Source organism: Hevea brasiliensis, chromosome 12 (genome assembly GCF_030052815.1).
Source record: "Hevea brasiliensis isolate MT/VB/25A 57/8 chromosome 12, ASM3005281v1, whole genome shotgun sequence".
NCBI lineage: Eukaryota > Viridiplantae > Streptophyta > Magnoliopsida > Malpighiales > Euphorbiaceae > Hevea > Hevea brasiliensis.
Genome location: NC_079504.1, coordinates 40,266,482 through 40,290,298, shown reverse-complemented (window position 1 = coordinate 40,290,298; position 23,817 = coordinate 40,266,482). Strand labels below are relative to the sequence as shown.

At 32.2% G+C, this 23,817-nt stretch overlaps 2 non-coding genes across 2 annotated transcripts; one reads left to right on the top strand and one right to left on the bottom strand.

Annotated features, from left to right (window-relative positions):
• Positions 1-22,018: 22,018 nt before the first annotated feature.
• Positions 22,019-22,090, bottom strand: TRNAQ-CUG (transfer RNA glutamine (anticodon CUG)). The gene has a single exon. It is a non-coding gene; the product is annotated as a tRNA-Gln (tRNA).
• Positions 22,091-23,061: 971 nt separating this feature from the next.
• LOC131171669 (small nucleolar RNA snoR100) lies at positions 23,062-23,167 on the top strand. Its single transcript, XR_009142327.1, has one exon. It is a non-coding gene; the product is annotated as a small nucleolar RNA snoR100 (small nucleolar RNA).
• The last annotated feature ends 650 nt before the right edge of the window (positions 23,168-23,817 follow it).

The window sequence follows — 23,817 nt, the reverse complement described above, 5'->3', positions numbered from 1 at the left end:
TTGCCTTGTTAGGAGCAATATTGGTTTTCTATGGAGAAAATGTATTATTAGTTTTGTTTTCTTAAAATAGTTTTATTATAGCCATTATCCTGACTGATTAAAGGATACGGTGGCGAACAATTGCCAAACCTATGTCTGCTGAGGGTGAATCGCGTCAACTTCATGATGGCATCGTTCGATAGTCCAATCGTGAATGACAGGGGCATATGCGTGTCTGTGAGACTTGTTCACATGGTGCATACATCTTTTCGCATAACTCTAACGAGGATAAATCCCACGAGAGTTACACTATTCATTCATAAGACACAAAACATGATTCAACTAATCTGTTAATTATTTGCTTTTGAAGCATACATAGTATTTTGCTATTGCCTAGGCTTAGGGAGGCTCTTTAAAATACAATGACATTTCTTGAGGTATTCATAGAGTCTCTCTTCTTGTTTCACAGGATCAAATATCTTCAGAGCATATTCAGATTCTGGCAACAGTTCCTGTTTCCCTTGCGCTATCATCCTTTCTAATCGATTGACGTTTTCTTGCAGTTATTGATGAAGGGTGGCTTGTCGCTCCTTTTCTTTTCTTTCCTTGGCACACTCCTTCAAAATGTCATTGATTAATTGTGCTTGCTCTTTAATTTCAACCTTCTTCTTGTTGTTTTCTCATTTGTATTCATCCACCAGTACTTTGTGGTATCCTAGCTCTTCACATAACTTGCCATTTTGTAGTCCTGCTTCCTTTATCGTGCTTTGGAGCAAGGTTTTCTCTCTTTTCCATTAGGCTTTATGTCCCTCATAATCTGCCTCGACTGCCATCATTCCCTCTCTGAGTCTTTTTACTTCTTTTTTCAAAATTTTTTGCTGCTCTTCCAACTGCCTTATACGTTCCTTTAATTGCTGATCCTCGGTGGTTGAACCCTAGGGAGGAATAGATAACCTGGCATAAACTTCTTCTGAGCAAACTCCTTGATGAGACATACTATGCTCTGGCCCTATTAGTTTGGGGACTTGGTACCCTTTGTCCCTCTTGCTTCTCCATATGGGATATTCTTTTGTCATGCTTGGCCCTTTGGGCGACCGTTCCATCAAGATTACCTTTTCCCAAGATTTGCATAACACTTTTAATCCACCTTCTTTACCAAGCTCATAATAGAAATGAGCTTGGTGGAATCCTTCAATAGTAGGAATAAACTGAATCAAACCAAATTGCCTCATTACCATGGCTGGGAGATAACTTGTGCATCCGGTTAACCCTACTAGAGGTACAAAATGATAATCCCCCTGTACTGGATAAGATGGATTGGCTAGCAGTCCATAATTTATTCCAGCAATAGTTGTGGCTATTAAAGCTTAGAATCTGCTCTTGCCATTGTCGCTCATTTTTCTCACTTATTGCCAATTTCACCATCTTCTCAATAATTGGTTGTTCTAAATATCAAGTTAAACCTTTAGTCTCCAGCGGGCAGACATAGCTTAAGATCCAAAGATACAGCAGCTAAAGGCAGCATTTAATGATTTCTTTACCCAACTGTCGGTAATATGTCAGAGTAAAAATTGTTTCGGTGAGGACGGCTGGTATGGGATTGATATTCTGTTTTTCCACTGCTCAAAACAACTCCACCACACTTTGGGTTACAACTCCCAGAGGTCCAAAGAACAAAATCAATCCATAAATACCCAAACCTAATGTTGATAAAGCCCTTTCCTATTTCTCACCTTGAATATGTTGACTCAGATGTTTCTTGATGTAAGTCCATGGCCACCTATGTGAATTGCCCTTAACAGTCTCTTTTGCTTTCACTTCTTCTGCTGGAACTCTTATTATGCATGCAAACTATTTCTATGCCTGCCTATGATCGAGATGGAGGTAAATACGATTCTGAGCCACATAAAGAATCTCCAGCAGTGCCTAATACTCTTCTATTGTCGGTGACATATCAATATCGTTGAAGGAGAAGACTCTGTAATTGGGGTTCCAAGTAGATAATATGGCCTTTACTGTCGAAGTTTGTACTTTGACCCGTGTCAAAGAGGCAATCCTCCCATACTTTTCTTCAAACTTTGTTTGGGCATGGTTGGGCAATGATTTCCATCTATTCTGCATATCATCAAGACTGACCATTTTGATTTCAATTTTGTTAGGGTCTAATGGGGGTAATGGGTGGACCTTTGCTTCTACTTCCTCAGTCTGTACAGACTGTGAGTCATGGATTAACTTGGACCATTGTTGAGCATTCTGTTCCCATTTTGAAACCTCTTCGGCTGACTGACTTGAAGATGCCATTTTAAAGTTTTTCTTACCCTCTGCAGAAACCCAATTTATGACACCCGGAATAAATCAGAGAAAAAAAATAAATGTATGATTCAGGTAATCTTGAATTATACTGCTAAGGCAATAGTGTCTGCACACCTATCAAAGTAGGAAGGTGTTTGGATTATCCTAACAGTATAACTCAAGATTATCCTCATATTATGAAAGGAAAACCAAAAGATAAAAATAGAGTAAGGTAAAAGTAGGCATGTCCCTTTTGTTCTAAAATAGGGAAATCATAACATTGGGCATGTACTATCTAATCAGATGGTTCGACCTTTAGGGGTGGCTTACTATGGTTTTCAACTAATGTGATGGTTTAGCTTGAGGTCTAGCCTTCTAAAGTTATAGGTTCCCAAATTGTCCCTACCGTAAACAGTAGAGCCTCATTCCATTACCATGATACTAACGGGAAAAATCCACAGGTATCACAATAAGTGAAACAAGTTTCAATATGAGCAGAAGCCTTCATGGATACTAATGGGGTAGAACCCATGGGTACCGCTACATGACTCCCTTCTACTTTCTAAAAGGTAAAAAAGCCCGGGTATAAGGCTAAAGTGTGTGAGAACATTGTGTAAGTGTTCAGTGTGTGAAGGAACATATCTTACCTCTTCCTTATTCAGGGGAACTTAAACGATGCTTGTTGTAACAAATAATAAGTCTAATAATTAAGATAAAAAGTTAGAAAGGAATAATGACAATATAAATATTAAGGCCTTTGATTTTGTAAGTTAAACCCCATAATTATCAATTTTAATTTACAAGAGCATAAGATTAAATATTCTTTTGAACCTCTAAATCGAGGTTAATTTCAGTTTATCCTTAGTGGAGTCGCCAAGCTGTCGCAAGGGTTTTATGGTCGCCATACGATTCTCACTGAAGTGGAAAAAGTGAGGAGTCGCCACTTTAATTATGAGGGAAATTAAAGAAAACCATTTAAAAAAAATTCATAAAGCCACTTCTAAAACAGAGATTCCAGGTTCGAGGTCCGTATACGCGTGGGGAAGGTGTTAGGCACCCCACATCGTCCCTCAATGAGGGTAAGTAGATTTAACGATGTGCTCATTATAAGACCAATAATTTTGGCGTTTAAGTTACAATGTTGATCCCTGTTATTTATTCAAGGAACATTTGATTTTTCACTATTCTGGGCATCCCAAGAACACAAGTAAATGGAATGACCCTAAAGTGAGTGGATGTTGTGTTGGCTTTAATTTATTATACATTTTGTTAAATTCCTCCCCCCTCAAATTAGGATTCAAATTCCGAAGAGGTATTATTTGATGTCTAGAGGTTTATGATGAGTGAGGAGGACTCTCGGCTCACTTGTCAAAGACCTCATCATTAGCATTCAAATAACAGAGGGTGCCTTGTGTGCGGTGAATTCTATATGAGCTGATAAGAGTATGGATTTTCATTCCATTCAATTAGGACTCTAATTCAAAAGGGATGCATTAATTATGACCTAGACAATTCCCTTCACTATCAAGGACTCTCAATCAATGAAGGGGGGGTCTCATCATCAGAAAAATTACCCATAAAATCTTTGCTCGTGTCATTTCATATTGAACTGTTTAGTGTTTTGTAATAATAGAATTTTTATTAGGCTGAACATGAAGGAAGTGTTACCCCAGTAGTATTGGCGTATGGGCTCCAAAGAGGATTCTCTATCAGATCTACAGATAGGTTCAGAATTCTTGGAAGGACTCCCCCGCGAATCGAACTCCAAAGGGTGATGAATTTATTTATAGAAATAAATGCCCGAGCTTTCCAGGAAAAAGGCTTTTTCCCTATCTCTCCAATCTTGTATCGCATGAATTTATAAATTGTAGGGATAGAGATTTGAGGAAAGGACTCTCTTATGACCTCTCCTATTTGTGCAAAATCAATTTATAAAACGTAGAACTACAAAGATTCGAAGAAAGGACTCTCTCCCGGTCTCTCCTACTTGTGCCAAATCAGATTTATAAAACTATGGGAATTTAAGAAAAAACTCTCTCGCAATCTCCCCTGTTTTATATAAAATGATTTTTATGAGATTAACTATGAGAATCCAAGAAATGACTCTTTCTCAATTCCCCCTAATTCGAAAAGTGGGCTTTAAAAAAATTATGAATGTTGAGCCGAACTCTTGGTCGATCTCCTTCTAGAAAGTGGTAGTGTATCGCTCGCGTAATTTCTCAATCTCTTTATTATCCGAAATCTCTTAATCCCCAATCTCGTAATTTACAGTTCGAGCTTGTTTCAATTTCTAGTCTCGTAACTTATTGGCATGAGCTCGGTTTTCGATCTCGTAGCTTATTCGCACGAGCTTGTTTTGATTTTCGATCTCTTGTTAATCACTCAAAACCTTTCTAAACCTATCCAAACTATGCCCATTTATCCTAATTATTTTCCCCCTTTAGCCAGATCGGAGCTCTTAATTCCAGTAACTTTTATATCACTTGAACTTTTATTCTTATGTTAAATAAAATTAAAAATAAATAATGATGAAATTCTTTTAAGGTGACATGGACATTGCAGCAAAACCTTAAAACAATATTTGTGGGATTAGACAACCCGATACTATTCTACCCCAAAAGTTTAACATGACATGGTATCTTAAAAATTCTTACATCATGAACGCTGGTTATTCATATTTGGAGAGTAATGGGCTAAATGCTTACCTATGGAGAACTAGAGTGATGGGAGAGCCAATACTGATGTCCCACAAAGCTGGAGCTGTTGAAACTGGAATGACAAGGTGGCTTGAGCTGCGAGAGATTTCGAAAACAAGGTCTTGATGACGAACTAAAAATGGACCTTTGAGATAGCATGCGGGTGTTGGGTATATGGGATTGCTTTGTTGGTAGCTTTGGTGATAAGATCCTTTAGAAAACTTGTTCCTAAAGTCTCTCAAAAACTTAAAGAATTTCTATAGCAATAAGGCTACAGCAATATTCAGAGTTTTCTCTCGGCACTCCTCTCCCTCTTTTTTATAGTATTGCATGTAGGTATTTATAGGAAATAAGGACTTCTAATGAAGGGTCAGGATTTCTGTAAGATGAGGTGGAGAGTCTGGATTCAAAAGGACATGATCCAACATCTTGGAATTAAAGAGAATCAAAATCAAAGGTTGGGATGTATTTCAGAATTTCTGTCCTTTATTCTCTAATCCAATGATCAGGGGTTTCGCCTTACAAAGTAGATCCAAGGGTTGGGAATGAAAAATATAGAATTAGTTATTCACTTTTAATCCAAAGGTCCCAAATTCATCCTTACAAGTGCGATCAATTATGACCACCCTTACCCGACTACAATGTAACCGAGCAAGATATGTCATACTCTGTCTCGGAGCACCTTATTTTATCTTACTTTATTCCTTTAAAAATTTTGTTCTCCTTATATTTTAATATCAATTATCTTTCTATGGAGAAACTAGCGGAGTTTCCCCTGTTTCTATTACCATTTGGCATATTTCTAAAAATTTTTCTAAATTTTTCTTACCATTATTTGAGTTATTTATGACTCCTCACTCTAGTCTAAATATAGTTCCAGTCATTCTAGCTATCCGGACAAACATTGATCACCGGAACAGTCGAATGCACAGACTAGCTAAAGTGAGAGTGTTACATCTTTTCCTATAACAAAAATTTCGTCCTCAAAATTTACCCGGTGTAAATAGTCAAGGAGCTGCTACTTCCTTATTTCTTCACCTTACCAGAGAAAATGGATCTGCATTAATGTCACCTCAACTCATATGAATGCAATGCATGTTATGCACACTATTCTTTTCCATCTATCTATGCCTAGGAACGCCTAAACCGTGCTCTGATACTAATAAATGTGACACCCCTTACCCGACTACAGTATAATCGAGCAAGACATGTCACAGTTGATGTCAGAGCACCCTATTTTATCTTACTTTATTCTTTTAAAAATTTTGTTCTCATTATATTTTAATATCAATTATCTTTCTATGGAGAAACCAGCGGAGTTTCCCCTGTTTCTATTACCATTTGGCGTATTTCTAAAATTTTTCCTAAATTTTTCTTACCATTATTTAAGTTATTTATGACTCCTCACTCTAGTCTAAATATAGTTCCAGTCATTCTAGCTATCTGAATAGACGTTGGTCACCGGAACAGTCGAATGCGCGGACTAGCTAAAGTGAGAGTGTTACATCAATGGTGTAAATTGAGATATACTGGGATGCTTTAACTGTTTGAGATTCGATGGTGAAGGGTTCATTCTAACAAATAGGATGGATGGTAGGGATTAAATTGTACCCCCAAATGCTTTAACCAACTTGGATCTGACGGTAGGGGAATTAGTCTTATGGATCAAGGGTCATGATTGAAAGTGATTTGATTCCCCAGGTCTTCCAATCTCTATTGGACATTCCTCAGCCTATTCGATCTTTTTGTATGGCTGGCAAACCTTAGACCTCTCATTTCGATTTTTAATTCGTCTCTTTCAGTTTCCGATCTCTTTTACTTCCTGATCTCTTTCCAATATCTTCTCTGTACCTGATCGATATCTGTGAACTTCGAATAATGGAGCAGCATTAAATTCTCCACTTACCGATGAACCACTTCGAGTTCTGCATGCATTAAATGCCAAGGCCCTATATATATGCGGAAGGTAATTCTGTCATTTTCACACCTCCACTCTTCTTTCTCTGGCTAGTTTTTGATGTGCTCGTTTTCTTATTCTTACTTTTCTGTCGAGGATTCTCATTATGACAACTGCCTTGATCTTTTTCTGATAGCCTTCTTTGTCCATCGCCTGGAAATGGACAATACCAACGATCGGAGGACTATGAGAGTGTCATCCGATGACGATGAGGGAACCGGACTAATTGACCGATCAAGGTCCAAAATGACAATCAGTCTATCTCTTGATCGGCTTGCTGGTCTGAGCCATGGACCGATCTCGGGCAAGGGGACTGCTAATTTCAATTTTTATATCGGTGACTGCCTCTTGAAGTTCATTTGGCTCCTAACCATCTCAAGAGTCCCAACTATGGCTTGATTCTAGTCGATGACCTCGATAATGACACCGAGCTTCTCATAGTCTTTACCCTCTCGATCTCCACGTATCTCTCGAATGACATCTTGAGATCGGGAGAAGACCGAACTATGGGAGCGAGATAGGTAGAATTTAGGGCAGGGTAAGGGATACTTGTAATTACTACTCTTGAGAGATTGCCTAAATAATGTAATCTGATCTTTTGGAAATGAAATGTATTTTATTTATTATTAAAATTGACTTCATTTATTCTGCTTTTTATTTTATCATTGCATTCATTATTTTTCGATCTCTAGTAACTGAGTCTAATCTGATCCCTAATTGAGTCCCATATTCTACCGATCTTCTCCATCCGAACCCCATTACTATCTACTTTATGGTCACTCTGCAAAAGACCTTACTTGCTCGATCTCCATGCTTTTGGAATTTTCCTTTGATGAAGAAATTGAAATGACTGGGTTTCCACTAACCGATGCATCGACTAGGGCCTCGCAAGCATTTAATGCTCGGACTAGTATAAATAGGAGTTGGGGGGGGGGGGTGGGGGGGGGGAATCATTCTCACAGTATTGCTTTCTCAAATTTCTCCAAGCAATCCGACGTTCTCTCTTAGTTTCAGTATTTCTGGCACTAATTTGTGCTCTGTTAAGGGCTTTAATCTTTTTTCTGATCAAGTGCATTTTATTTTTTCAAAAATGAGTAGTACTGAAGGTCAGAGAGTTGCAAGCCCCCCTTCCGTTCATTTTTCATGGACCTCAGAAGAAGGCAATACTACAGTGCCAAGTGGGTGATTTGAACCTGCTACAGCCATTGTTTCGATCTCTTCAGCCAACTAGATTAGCTATAAGGAAAGAGAATCTACCCATGGACAAACTACCATCGATCCTGAAGGAGACCGATCTCCAGTCCATTAGCCAAGAGTACAATCTCGCGATTGACTCTTTCGAGCTTATTAGATGTCACAGAGATATGCGAGCGAACCACTTTTTTGACGAAGTAGATGTGATCATGGTGTATAAAGAACAACTGAAGGCCAGACTATGATTTCCACTAGATCAGTTTTATAAAGATGTCCTGAAGTACCACAAAGTCAGCATCGTTTAAGTACACCCGAATTCTAGGCGAACTCTGATTGCTTTCAGAGGTCTTTGCCGGGCTAAGGGACTTCAGTCCACAGTGAAGGTTTTTACCGAACTACACAGGCTTGCTCTTCCAAGCCAAGCTGAACTGCAGGCTCTTCACCGATCTCCCTTCCTCGCTAAAGAACTGGAAAGATTGATTTTTCACACTGAGAAGTAAAGATCCTAATGGCTTTGTTGGCGTCTCACGTAACTGAAATCATTTGGTTCCAAAGAAGATCACTCTAAATCATGATGAGGACGCCATGGTGAAGGAAATGAAGAACCAGGCGATCACTTACAAATATTCGTGTTTGGACATGATTATGGCCAAACTAAAATGGTGGATGATGCAAGTGAATGCCAGCGAAAATTATGAACTGCAGCTCTCTGATCTCAGCCCTGGGACTGGTAAAACTTGAATCCTAAGTCTCTTGATCTTAGCGAACTCACTAACTTGTTCTTTGTGTAGGTATGGCAGGGGGCAAATCCATAAAGGAGAGTCGTAAGCGATAGAGGGAGCTCGCCTGAAAAGTATTAGAAATGAAGCAAGCTACTGCTGCCCAAGCATAGAGTCGGGTCTTAGTAAAAGTGCCAAACTCTCCATTCTGACCTCGACAGCAATCAGCTTCAGAGGTAGAGGTCCTCACTTCAGAACCTTCAACTCAGCCAACTAAACCTCCCCTTCCACCTCCAGTCTCTTCGAGTGCAAAGGGCAGTTCTCCTAGACCTGCGGCTCCAACCAGTCAATCGCTCTCTTGAGGTGCTCAAGTTCTGCTTCAGTCCTTAGAGAGGAATCGCTCGGCACGGGAGAACACCGATCTGGCCAAAGTCTTAGGTGTCTCGATTTTCCTTTTTGAAGATCAGACTCGGATGGGCCCGGAGAGCATTGATGATCTTCTGACCCAAATGATGAGTTTGGGGTTGGAGGCAGTCGCGAGTCAACAGATGATCCGGGAGAAGGCTCACTTTTTAAGGAGAGAATTCCTCAAGGCGGTTCAGGATGTGAAGGCTGCAAAGACCCAGCTATCGGCCATCAATGATTGGATTGTCAGCTTAGAGGACCAGGTGAGGTCTTATGAGGAAGAAACGACTAGGCTGAGGAGGGAACTTGATGACGCTCATGCCTGCCTAGCCGCCGATCTAGATCGATTCTCTCAAGAAATAAGGGCCAAGGAGGATGAAGTTCTGGCAAAGGAATCTAATGCTTATGTGAATGCCCATAGCAATCTTCTTATTGAGCTAATGAAGTGATATCTTGAAGAAGACTTTACCTGGCTGGACAGCTCACCCCGAGAATCGAGGCTGATAGCAAAGAGGAGCAAGAGAGAGAGGAGGGAGAGAACATTGAAAATGTAATCGAGGAGCAGGCTAGGAAAGACCCTCCTGCTGAATGACTTGTATATTTTATTTCTTGAAATGGACTCTAAAGTTTTTCCTTTTTGTGAACAATTCTTGATGAGATTGAAAAATATCAAACTATGTATTGAGTACTGAATCAACTCCCAACTAATCGAACAAGTTCGAACACGGAACCTAAGATCAGTTGTTGATCATAAAACATGACTACTCAAAGAGATCAGATAATATTAATCACGAATGTGAGATCTGAAAACCTTGTGATCGAAAATCGATTAAAACTTGAAAGACATAAAAACTGATTTGAGAATGGATCCCAGTCTGGATTTATTAAGTTCGATATTACTTATTTAAAGATCGGTTAAAACATTAACTTGGTTAGATACTTGAATAATTCGAGCGAATTAACTGATCACAAAATATCTCAGAATTTGGACTCTTGAACATGAAGAGATTAGAAAACAAGATACAAAATCAGATGTTCTGAAGATTAATCTAAACAAGCCAAGTAGACGGAGAGATCGGAAACATTTGGCTTGAGCGTACATGAGATCGAATAAGCTTGGAATTTATTGTCTGGGAGGTTACCAGTTCGGAGAGAACAATCCTGAGATTAGGCAACTGATTGAGATTGGATAAACATCTACAAGGAAGATCACCTTAATTGCAAAAGTGTATATTTGATTACGCGAGTTATGCCTCTGGAGATCGGCCAAAATATGGTGTCTACATTAAACAATTAATATTTAATTATTAAATAAAATAAGATTAACAAAGAAACACAAACTATATATATATATATATATATATATATATATATTAACATAGAGTTATAATAAATTTTTTATATGTAAAGTTAAAATTATATATTTAAAAAAAAAAGCTAAAATTATAAATTTGGTGAAAAATTATATTTTTATGCTCCATTCACTACAAGAATTTTAGTTTGTACTAACAATATATTTTGTCATTATAAATACCTCTTTTATCACAATAATTCCATTGTGACATCAAAAGATGATAAATTTGTCAAAAGATGATAAATTTGTCAACTTTTGTTACAATATTTTTATGTTTAAGGTAAAATCATTGACCTTTATAGTGACAAAATTTTATATTGTGACAAATAATATTTTGCCAAAATTTTAATAATGAAAAATAAATTTCTCAGAAATGTAATTATGACAAAATATTTATTGTCATAATAGTTATTTTGACGAAATAAATTTTATCACTTGTGATTTAATGTGACAAAAATATTTTGTTATAATCTTTATAGTGACAACGAAAAAATTTATCAAAAAATAATTAATGTAACGAACTTAGTGCATCACAATTGAAATTCTGACAAAAATATATTTGTCATAAAACTAGGGGAATGACAAAATATTTAATCACAATTAATATTTTGTAACAAAATATTTGTGATTCTCGCAAATCATTGATAGTAGTCTGCTGACTTTTTATTTGTTCTTCTTGATTTTTAATTTATTCTGTTTAATTCATTGGTTCGATTTTCAGCCACCATCTTTTCAGCTTGTAGAATAGCTTCAAATTCCAAATCTTTAGAACTAATTGGCTTCACACCATAACCAAGTCTACGAGCATAACCAAATTTTAACTTTAGTACTTTCTCTTGAATTTGACTCCCACTCATTTCTGTGCCTTCATCTATTGCTTGCTTATAAAGAGCTTTCATTTGCTCCTACAAACATTATAATTTAATTCAAATATTCCAAGAACTACACAAATTGTGATAAAAAAAATATATTAAAATCACTTGCATAATTCTCTTGAGCTTGTGGGTGCGTCCATGTGCCATCTTTCTTATGGTCAGTGTCAAAATAAAGTTTTAGCTCAATAGGGTCTTCACACATTTACTAAGAATTTTCATCTAAATTTGCATCCATATTTTCATTTAAATCTTTCTCTAAATCTTCCTCCAAAACTTCCTATATTTGAAAGATATGAAAATCTCAATTTAAAGTTAATACATTTAATAGTAAATAAGCTCATTGAAATGATTTGAATGTAACCTATAAAATAAAATATTCATACCATTTCAAAAATGTGCTGACAATAAGACTTTGAACCAGATGTATGTAAAACTTCTAACTTGTCTCTATTATTTTTGTCTGCTATACTTCGAACCTATATAGAATATTCAACTTTAACTTTTCAGTGTGATACACAATTAACGATATTAATTGATGATAATATAATAGTACTTTACATACCTTAAACTCGTCACTTTCAAAATGGCCACACAATTTAGCCAAATCTTTTGCTTTCATATGCTTAGGAGGATTTTTATATGCTTCCTCTGGAGTTTGAAATTTTAAATAATGTTTATGACATCGATGCTTGTAAGTCAGAAAATGTTTTGCCATAATTTTATCAACCACCTTCTTTGTGTGAGGATCACTTAAGCATATATCAAATTCACCCTGCAAATATGCAAGTAAAAAATATAACTTCTAAAAAGAAAAGAAAAATTAGTAGATAATAATAATAATAATAATAATAATAATAATAATAATAATAATAATAACTAAAGTGAAGAACCATAATTAACTCAAATATTAATAAAAAAATTTAGTAAAAAATTTTAAAAAAAAAAAACAAAGTTAATCCAATTAGTAAATAATTATTATGACATAAAAATGATTTAATATTGATAAAAAAAAATTGAAAAAAAAATGAGAAAAGAAAAAAAAAAAAAAATAAATAAATATATTTATGACATGATGTATTTAAAATCAATAAAATGGGCAGAAAATGAATGAAAATGCAGCCTCCATTAAAATTCATTTCATTTTTCTCTTCCAAACCTTGAATTCTCACCACTAAACCTTAAGTCTCTTCAAATTAAAAAATCCTTCTTGGGAGGGTGATTCTTCTTCCTCTTATAATGATGAAAATAAAGTGAATTACACTAGAATACATGATAAATGATGAAAAAAAAAAATGAGTTACTAGAGAATTACATGATAAATGATGAAATTGATGGATATATGTTAGACTAAGATCCAGCAGCTTGTGTAGGAGGTAGGGATTTGAAGTGTTTTTTAATAAAAATAAAATGGATAACTTTGATGATTATGATGATTAGTATGTTTAATTTGAACCATGAATTTGAGCTATGGTTTTGGTGTAGAAATGGTCAATTGACCTGAAATTTTTACAGCAAAAGTTAAGACATAGAAAAACAACTTTGAAGAAAAAAAACTCCAAATGGAGTGATCAAAAAAGGAAATTCACTAGACAAAATAAGGATAAAACTCAAAATGTGGGATCTTGGTGTAATTAGATTAATATATCCATTAAGTATGAAAAAAATCAATTTTTTGTTGACTAGTAAGAAATAGTAATCAAAATGATAGTAAATTAATGGATTTCATAAAATATTAATAACTCAACTGAAATATAAAATTTGAAATTACATAGTAGATTCTCTTGAATGTAAAAATGAAAAAAAAAAATGTTTTGAATAATATAATGTAAAATGTACCATTGTGTATTGTGATTATTATGAATAAATAAATGAATGAATAAATAAAACTATATTATTGATGCAATGATGATTTAGTAGTTCTTATTATTGGGAGAAGAGGAAGAGTATTGAGTACAATGGAAAGAAAGGATAATTGATGTGATCATATAAATGATATGATGAATGTGTGAATTGAAATTTATCATTTAAAATTCATGAAATAAAAAACAAAAAAAAACATATATATTATGTGTATTTATTGAGATAAGTTAAGAATATTAGCAATTTAAAATATTAAAAAAAAAATAAAAAAAAATGAGAGAGATGAAAAAAAATATTAGAATAGTTTAATATTTTAAAGAAAAAAAAATGAAAGAAGCTATATTAAATATTATTATTAAATCTGAAATAAAAAAAAACAACCTAGTAAAAATGAAAAAAAAAAAAAAAAAAAAAAAAAAAAAATTATAACATAAATATTGCAATGATAATATCAAATTTTATATTTTGTATAAAATGCTAGATATTGCATTGTAATGTAGATTATGAACAGATAATTAATATAAATGTGATGTAAATTAATAAATTAGCTTTTTTATATGTAAAATTAATATATATATCATGTAAATTATGATTTTTTATTTATTTTTTAAATTAATTAAATCAAGGAAAAAAAAAAATTAATATATATATTTTTTGAATGTGATGAGATTGATGATGATTTGAAGTGATATTTATAATATATAGATAGGAATAATAATCTAACCTCAAGTTTTGTAAACAATGGTTTTTTAAGATCATCAGGCATTTTTTTCTAATAAAAAATTTCGAGTGGTGCAAACAATTGAATTATCACGCCTATTTCCATTTTAAATAATTTTTCAGCTAGACCAACTGGTAGATACATTCCTTTTTTTTATCATAACACCCTTTTTTTTGTCCCTTTTTCATATGTTTTTTCACCTCGAAACCTCTAGCTACACTGCGACCTCTCTTTTTTATTAGACAAGCTGCATTATGAAAAAAAAAATGTGATTATTAAACCCTTATGAAAGCTAAAAGAAAAAAAAAATTTACCTTCACTATTTACTGGTTCAACAGTCGTTGATTCATTTGGTGTGGTTGATGCATTGTCAATCACATTTGAGGTAATTGATGGATTGCTAATTGTGTTCGGTAATAATGAATTTGATGGTGTAGACACATTACCAATCACATTTGACGTATTTGGTAGATTGCTTATTGTTCTAGATAATGAAGAATTTGTTGGTGTACTCTCATGCTGACCTTGTGAAGGGTGTTGTCCACCAGCAGTTACTCTTTTCTTGCGACCTGGTGCCATGGTTGTTCATTCAAGACTGATTATTTAATATTTATCCAAAAGTCATCAATATCAATAATAGAAAAAATAAATTATTAAAAAAGTAACACATTAAGATCTAAAAATAAAACTGAACACATTGAAGTTTTTAGTAAAAGAAATAAATAATAATGGCAATAACAGGAAGACATTATAGTATCAATAATATATCTAACTCCCTAATCTTAAAAGTTCATTATTTATCTATCAAAAATTTTATAAAGCTTGAAGTGTAGATAAATACGTGTTTAATTTATTTTATTTTAGTATATTGATCAATAAAATAAATTTACATTGAAGGGCAGTTTAAAACCTTTTAGTTGAAAATATTTTGATATTATGTGCAAAATAATTTATCTAAAAAATTCCAACCTGTGGATAAAAGTTTAAGAATACTTTTAATATTTTTAATTAATACTTATTTTTATCTTTTTTTTTTCTTAATTTTATATATTTATTTTTGTACAATTTATAATTTTAAATTCACAATCATTTCAATTGAAAAAAAGAAAAGCCATGTAATAAAAGGAAGCGTAAGCGTACAGAACAATAGCTAAATTGGACTAAAAGAAGTATATTTTTTGAACTTCCTTATTGGAAAACATTAAAGTTATGCCATAATTTAGATGTGATGCACATTGAGAAAAATATAAGTGAAACCATTATAGGGATGTTGTTGGCAATAGATGGGAAGACAAAAGACAACGTCAAGACTCATTTATATTTAGAAGAAATGGGTTTAAGAAAAGAATTGCACTTGCAAAGAGATGGTGACAGGATTTTAATGTCATTAGCATGTTATACTTTACCATTATTAGAAAGGAAGAAGTTTTGTGAATGGTTAAAATTAATTAAGTTACCTAATGGTTACGCCTCTAACCTGTCTCGATTGATGATTGTAGATTGTCAGGAATGAAAAGCCATGACTATCATGTATTTTTACAACAATTACTTCCAATTGTATCTTATGGTTTTTTGAGAAATGATCTTTATATTGTGTTGTCTAAGTTGAGTTTTTTCTTCAAAGACTTATGTTCGAAGACAGTGGAAAGAGCTATTTTACATAAGTTACAAAATGATATAGCTCTAATATTGTGTAAACTTGAAACCATATATCCACCATCATTTTTTGTGATTATGACACATTTATCAATTCACTTACCACATGAAATAGAACTTGGTGGGCCAGTTCAATATCGATGGATGTATTTTGTTGAAAGGTAACTTCAAAATTTATGCTTTATTTTATTATTTTATTCAATTATGAGCATTGTTATGTAGTTACTTATATCAATTCTCTCTATTAAATAAATAATGTTAGGTTCTTATGTTCTTTGAAACAAACAATGCGCAACAAAGCTCGCCCAGAAGGTTCCATTGCTGAGGCATATATCAATAAAGAGTGCCTTAACTTTTATTCCATGTACTTTTGTGACACCCCTTACCCGTCTCTAGTGTAGCCAAGCAAGTTATGTCACTCAGTGTGCCGGAGCACCAATTTATGTTTCTAATACAATTTATCCATTTTAATTCATTTATTTTCAATTTTTGATAAATCTGGATTTTTTCGTAAATTTTATAGAAAATCCGACAGAGTGCCGGCTGTAAATTGGAAAAACAGTTCTTCTGAACCTGTTTAAAAACACTTCCAATATAATTTCCAAATCCAAACTCCATTATACACATTTCAAGTCAATCTCAAAATTTCAATCTCAAATCACAATACTATTTTTAAAACTTTTTTGTTCACTTCATCACTTGAAGCATATTCATAAATATTTCTCAACATTTCATTTATCAACATATATTATGCAGAAAATTTCAATAATATGAAATTTCATATATTTAGATTAATACATAATTACAAGAGTTTATAGTTACAATCCAAACTAATACAAAATGCCAACATAGAAAATGCTCCCAAAATCCTATGTCCTACAATATGCACTGCAGGTATGAGGTGACTAGGGACTCCGGATGCAAATCTGAAGGCTCACCCGGTCTGATGTCTGCTGGGCTCACCAGCTAGATCTCCAGTACCTGTGCGTGGCAAAAGCGACGCGCTAAGTAATTCTGCTTAGTGGTGACAATATAAAATAAAATAAAATAAATCGAATATGCAGAATGTGTGTTTACATTTTTGGTAGACTTAACTTCTGATATTATTTGCATTATTATTCAATTAAAATTTAGTAAGATTTATTATTATTACCCGAGTAACCCATACTAGTCGACTGGACTGGATAAACGGGTAAACTGGCACTGGGTACTAAGTACCTCGGACCATCACACCATCGGTCACATTGTGTCTCCCGGTGTGCAATCGAACAGCTAATAAGCTACAATAATTATCGAGGTTAAAACCCAAGTGTAATAATTCAAATAACATAGCCAAAGGCTATTATATCACAGAATGGCATGGGAAGCCATGAAACACAGAATGGCATGAAGCCATATGCAGTACTGCTAACAGAACCCTATTGGCATGCCAAGCTATCCAAACCAATCTTGTTAGGTATACTAGGGCATTTCACACTTTTAAGTTTCACAATTTTTGGAATTTAAGTTTTAGTGTTACTATTTCATTCATTGGTCAATAAAAATGTTGATTTTTGCATAGGCAATAGGTACATTGGTTTTAATATCATCAACATACCACATTTTACATTCAAAATTTGTTGGTATTGGTTGCCAATACCATTTCTAAGCTTAATGTTAGTTGGGCAAAATTTTCACTTTTTATGCCTTATTTTTACTGTTCTATTGGTCAATTTTGCAGTGGGAATTTGGCAAACTGATCAACATGAAAGTTGTTCCTTATTTTGTCTAGTTATATTTTCTTTTTTTAATCACTCCATTTGGAGTTTTGTAGCTCAAGTTATGGTCCAAAAACCACAACTGGCCGGATTGAAATTCTATCCAGAATTTCTGGACTGACCATATCTACAGTGCAATGAACAGTGATTGCAACTCACCTTTTGAATATGTTTTGGTCATAATTTGAGTTAGGTTTCTTCATGAAAGTTGTTGGTCTATATCTCAGCTTATTGCTGATAAAATTTCAGGTCAATTGGACCTTTTTACACTGATTTATGGCCAAATGACCAAACACTATTCATTTGGTTATTTTGCCCAGGCAGACTGTAGGTCACCCGGATTAGGGCAAGCTTTTGGTCTACTTGATTTGGTTTTATGGGCATAGTTTCTTCACCAAAGTTGTGACATTATGTGTCTAGTTTCATGTTCAATTGGCCTTGCACCAATTGAACCTCTACAATTCAAGTTATGGCTGCTCAAACCTGCTGGACTCATGTCTAATTCTGTAAGTCACCTAGGGCAGCCACACCAAACCCAAATCCCATCACTCAACACACTTTATTTTTGGTTTAAACAGAACTAAATGGTCACTAATTGACCATTAAAACTCACTTTAACCATTATATGATCAAAGTCTCCATTTTATACCCAAACCCTAACCCATTCCATCTCAATTCATGCATTCACTTACCTTTCACCATTCTAAACAATAGGTTAGTGTTATGGGCAGCCACAATACCAAATTTATTCAAGGAAAACAATCAAAACCCTAACCTTCACATAGCTACTGAAAATGGAGGTTTACATAATCATCAATTTCATTTAAGTTTCTCTCATTTTCTAGCTCAATTTTTGTCCCTAAACATGCATTTCAAAAAGAAAGCAAGGATTGGTCACTAACCTCTAAGGAGTGAGCTTTCCAACTTGCTAAAGTTCTTCCTTTCCTTTTCTTTTTGCTCCCAAAAGACTCACCAAGATGATAGAATAAATTTTTGTGTTGGGAAATTTAAGTTTTAATGGATGGAAACCCAAGAAATCAAGCTTGGTAAAGCTTGGTTATGGAGGGCTATGGTGAAGGTGTGTGTGACGGCAAAGAGAGAAAGAAGAAGAGAGGTTCTGATTTTTGTTTCCTTTTCCAGCCCATTTTATCTCTTTTAAATAGAGTTATGCCATGTGTCAATGTTAAATTGGGTGGGAGAACTTTAATGACATCATTATGATGTCATAATGCTATTTTCTTTCATTTCTTCTCCATTTCTTGTCTAATTAATTTCAATTAAATTTTTAATAACATTTAATCATATTTTATGTTATATAAATTATTTATTTAACTGGACAAGTTGGCTAAAAATTATCTCTGAAGATGAAATGACCAAAATGCCCTCCGTTTGGCTTAACGGGCCAAAATTATCTGTACCGATTAAAAAATTTTTCTAAGTATTTTCTTGGCATTCTAATGCCATAAGAACCTCAATGACCCTTCTCTGGAGTTACAATAATTATTTTATAATTTTTTCCCTAAGTCTAGGGCTTCTAGTTGCGAGAACCGCAACTCTCACTAGGTTACCCATCGCTAGGGCACCGGTTCATTTAGCTTGGTTGTATTTTATTTCTAAAATTTTTCCTAAATTTTTCTTATTAATATTTGAGTTAATTATGGTTCCTCACTTTAGTTTAAATATTTTTCCGGATGTTCTAGCTATCCGAACCGACACTGGTCACCGAAACAGTAGACTGTACAGACTAACTAAAGTGAGGATGTTACAACTTTCATGGTGTTGAAACTAGGCACAATCAAGTGAAAAGGAATTTTGATAGGTCTTAAATGTCGATACGCAATGGGTTTTCAATTTTTGCATAAAAGGCAAGAACTTTAGGAGCAACTGTATATGATATGCTATCCTTGTTTAATTTCAAGAAAATTCAATGGTACATACTTAATAATTGAGAGGAGATAGAATCTTATTTAAAGTAAGTTATCACATCATTTAAAAGTTTTGTGTTTAATTCAATTGCAATTACAAGTCATTATACATACATACATACATACATACATATATATATACATATAATATATATATACATATATATATACATTATACATATATATATATACATATTATATGTATATATATATATATATGTATTATATGTATATATATATGTATGTATGTATGTATGTATGTATAATGACTTGTATAATGAAACAACACAACATATTAGTTTTATATATATATATATATATATATATATATATATATATATATATATATAACTAATATGTTGTTTCACATGTATAGTTTGCACAATGAAGAACTTCAAAGACAAAGTATTGCTAATATGCAACATAGAAATCAAGATGAATTTCCATCTCGATTTAAGTAATATGTAAGTTTTTTATTATTGATTAAATATATATTATGGAATAAGAAACTTACCAGATTTTTTATGAATATTATTTTTTAAGTGGTACAAAAGAATCTAAGAGGCTCACTTGAATCAACAAATCATTTATATGTGTTGGGTTTAGGGCCTGATATGTGTGTTGCAAAGTATAGTGGTATAATTGTGAATGGAATTATATTTCACAATATTGAACGTGACAAGTATCATCATATACAAAATAGTGGTATTGTGGTGAAAGGAAAACATAATTCATAAGAAATTAATTTTTATGGTGAGTTAACTGATATCATTGAGCTTGAGTATTGTCATGGAAATTGTGTTTATGTGTTTAAATGTAACTGGTGGAATATCAAAGATAAAAAGAATGGATCAAGAACATATGGCCAATCAATGAGTGTTAATGTGAATCGAAAATGGTATGCAGATGATCCTTTTGTGTTGGCAAATCAAGTATCACAAGCATTTTATATAAATGATATAAAAAATGACAATAGCTGGAAAATTATGCAAAAATCTTATCCTAGAAATGAATATGGCGTTCCAGAAAATGAAGAAATAGATAATTAAATATTTGACTTTAATGACGAGCCCTATCAGCAATATGAGATAAATGATGGAAATGTGATTGAACAAATTGATAATCAAAATATAGAATCATTGCATCATGATAATGAAATTTTAGAAGAAATTGATGCTACCACTATACTCCCAAGGAATAACCAAAAATCATGTAAAGATACAATTAGTGATGATTCTACTGATAAAGAAGATGGTACGATTATTAATTATTGTGCTAATAATGCTGATGACAAGAAAGAAGATGGTACGATTATTGATTATTATGTTAATGATGCTGCTGACAAGGAAGAAGATGACAACAATGAAGACAATTATGATGAGGAAGATAATGATGATTTTTAATATTTGTTACTACATATTTCTTTTAGAGTTTTTTTTTTTATATTCAAAACTTATTGTAAATCACTTATTTTATTGTGAATTACAATTTACTCTGTTATATTTAATTTTTCATAATAATATTTTAATTTAAAATATTGTTGATAAATTGAATGGAAAATAACCATTATTTATAAACCTATTTTACTATTATTACTGATGATTTATTTTTTCCGACAAAAGTTTTTTAGCTGTAGATACTTAAATAGTGACAAATTTTTTTATCAAAATCTTACACAGTAAAGTATAAAGACTAATTATTTTTTTCCCTTCTCCAAATATGTTTGTTATGATAGTCAAATTTATTGATAACAAATTATTGACACCCTTGATTTTGTGACAAAAAATTATAATGAATTTTTTTTTACACTATATGTCTTATTTGTAATCTTATTGTGACAAAATGTATTTGACAAAATTATATTATCACTATATTTTCCTATTTTATTTTACAAATATTGTCACAATATTTTATTGATAAACATTTTTTTGTAACTATTATTCTCAATTAATTATTTATTATGACAAATAATTTTGTAACTAAATATTACATATAGTGACAAAATCTTTTGTATCAAAATCTTATATAATAAAATATAGTGATTAATTTTTTCCTTCACTAAATATATTTGTCACGACATCTAATTTTTTGGTGCCAAATTTTTTGCACCAACGATTTTTTGACAAAAGATTATAGCAAAATATTTATTTGACATTGCATGCCTTACACATTTTTTTATTGCGACAAATTTGTATTTTGTCACTAAATTATCCTCTTTTTATGTTTAATATGACTAATTATAATTTTTTCACATTATATCTATGTATTGTGATAAAATATAATTTATCAAAATTTATTTTGTCATAACAAACTAAATTTCTTATAGTGATTTATTTTGAAGAAAATATATTTTATATTTTTTTAATATTTAAGGCATTTAAAAACACAAAATCAAAGAAAAATAATTTTTTACAAGAAAAATTTATTTTTTAAATTTTGATAATTTTAATAAAATATTTATATATATATATATAATTAATTTAATATTATAATTAAACAATAAAAAATATTTTCATGAAAATTTTTCTTAAAGAATAATTTTTATGAAAATTATTGTCCATGTATAAACCAAAATCTTCAATTATTTTATCCATATGAAATATTATGAAGTGAAGTGAAAAATAAAAAAGGTTCCACCGAGATTTGAACTCGGGTTACTGGATTCAGAGTCCAATGTCCTGACCACTAGACCATGGAACCTTGCTTGTCACAAAATGCCAGATTATATTATTTTTAAATCTTTAAATGAGGATACAGAAAAGAGTTTTAATATAGAAAGAGTTTTAAGAAATTAAGATTTTACATATTAATATAGTTTTTTAAATTTTAAATAAATTATTTTACTTTTTATGTAATTAATTATAATTAAAATTTAAATTTAAGTCCTCATAATTCTCAAAATATTCAATATCATTGAAAAAATTACTCTATTATTGTACATTTCTAGTTATTTTTAATTTTGTCTTTATTTTAGTAAAAAAAAAAGTTTGCCTATTTTTTAGCATGACGAAAAAAGTTGCCTTAGCCAATTTATTTTAACAAAAAAAATTTAATTGTCAATAAAAATACCAAGAGGAAAATTTGCAAAAATTGTGTATTTTTATGATAAAAAACCTAATTTAATTAGGAAATCTAAATTTATGAAAACCATACACTAAATAAATTAGAAATATAATAATTATAATTATAAAAAATTAATTAATATGAATATAGATAAATAATTAAAATTAATATAAATATATATAAGATTAAAAAATTAATTAAATAATACATAGGAATCAATTTCCTTTTTTTCTGAACTTTCATTAATTAGTTAATTTTGTAGAAAAAGGATTTAATCTTCATACTGTAATAAATAAAGAAAATCTTGATAAAAGCTTCATGGGCTTAAGCCCAGTAAGGGCATAGGCTAGTTTTGGGTGCCTAAAAACATAAAGTGAAAACCCTAACGGCGATGCCTCTGCCTCTCAGTTCTCACTCTATATAAGTTGCTGCAGCTCTATGCTGCTTGGAACGCTCCTTCGAAAATCCTCTCATATCACTTTTCTGTTGTTTTTCTCTTGGTTTGGTTCCAATGGTATGAATCAATCAGCTAAGATTGATGCGAGTGGTAAATATTTAGGAAAGAGATTGATCTGTGTACAATAAGCCGATGCTCTGGATTCGAAAGAAAAAGAAGGAAGCATGGTAATGTGCACAGAAATTGAATCGTTGGGTGAACATGTCTGCTCCCTCTGATGTGTCTTTGATGAGGGGGCCTGGTTTCGACCCACATTTTTTCTTTTTCTTTTATTTTCTGCTCCTGGGATTTGTTTTTCAAAAGTAAATTATTAGTATATTTAATTTTTTTTAGAATTAATCAATCTTAGTTATAATGGCAACATTGTCTTCTGAGATCTCAAAAGCTGTATAATTGTGTGTGAATTTGCTTATGAGACATTTTGAAAGAAGGTATTATTATTTAAAATTCATAATTTATTGGTAATTTGTATTAAAATTAAACTCAGATCTCTTATTGATAATTTCGAATTGATGTGATCAAGAAAATGCTTGTGACTCATACCATTAAATATGGATGAAAAAGGGAGGAAAATGAATGGAAGGCCTCAACAAGAGATAACAAAAACATTAACTGGCATTGTCAATGGCTATAAAAGCCCAGTAAGTTCTCGATGTTCTGCTCAAGGGTGAGCATTATTTGATTAAAATTGAATAAATTAATTGAATTGATTTAATTTAGTTTGATTTCGTTTATATAATAATTTGATTTGGGTTAATTTTAATTTTTAAGATTTTTTATTATTTTTGTTCAGTTTTGAGAGAAAATTCAGTAAAATCAAATTAACCAAATTGTGGGAAAATGGGTTCAAATCAAACAATCATGAGATAAGGTGAAAATTGGACCCAAATCAAGATAAAAATTATAA